Source organism: Tupaia chinensis, unplaced genomic scaffold, assembly GCF_000334495.1.
Source record: "Tupaia chinensis unplaced genomic scaffold, TupChi_1.0 Scaffold140763_1, whole genome shotgun sequence".
Lineage (NCBI taxonomy): Eukaryota > Metazoa > Chordata > Mammalia > Scandentia > Tupaiidae > Tupaia > Tupaia belangeri.
In genome coordinates, this window is record NW_006200633.1 from 34080 (window position 1) to 34872 (window position 793).

The 793-nt window shown below is 47.8% G+C and overlaps 1 gene segment (V, D, J or C); it reads right to left on the minus strand.

Annotated features, from left to right (window-relative positions):
- Window positions 1-793, minus strand: part of LOC114004956 (T cell receptor alpha variable 8-3-like) — a 4430-nt gene that overhangs the window by 605 nt on the left and 3032 nt on the right.

Here is a 793-nt window from a genome sequence, read left to right on the forward strand (position 1 = left end):
AGCAGTAAAGTGGCTGGAACTGTCTTGAGAATCACAGCTCCTACTGTGACAGCTAATGCTTTTAGCCCAGGGGCCTGCAAGGAGGTGTAAGTCTGAGCTACACAAGTTCCTTGTTTAGGTAAAAATATGAAAACTGCTCGGAGGAGCCCGAGTGCTTTCTGACCTAGGATTCTCCTCACTTCTCTGAGTCTTCAGTGAGGGCGCTTCCTCCAGTCAGCCCACTGCAGGTAGGAGGGGTGAGCTCCAGGTGCCATCAGGGAAACAAGTTTCTCTAGTTAGTGCAACATCGCCCTCTGGGGGCTAGATGCAGGACGCAGGATCCAGACTTCCCACAAGAAGCTATTGAGTGGTTTCCTTCTATCTAGAAAGGTATCAAGATCTCCTCTTGAGCTTGTTTCTTTCTTCCCTTATCTTTGCTGTCACCCTCTCTAGTAGATCCTACTAATCCTAGCCTCAATGAAAAATGGGAACTAGAAATAGAGGACCAATTTACTATACAGAGAAACTGATCACACATTATATCTACCAAACTTTGGAGTATGTTAGAACCTTTGTCTAAAAGCAATGAGCCCCTTTAATTTTTTATTTGAGATGTTTTTGCTGTAGGGCACGTGCGCTCACCAGGAAGACAGGGACAGGGAGACAGAAAGTGAGAAATCACCCCCCCAGGGAGGATGACCACACCACAATCCTTTCTCCATTCTCCTCTCGGGATCTTGGGCATGCACGCACATGCACCCGGCGTGAGTTTTAAGCCACTGGGTCCAGGACTTGAACCGTGGTCGACTACATG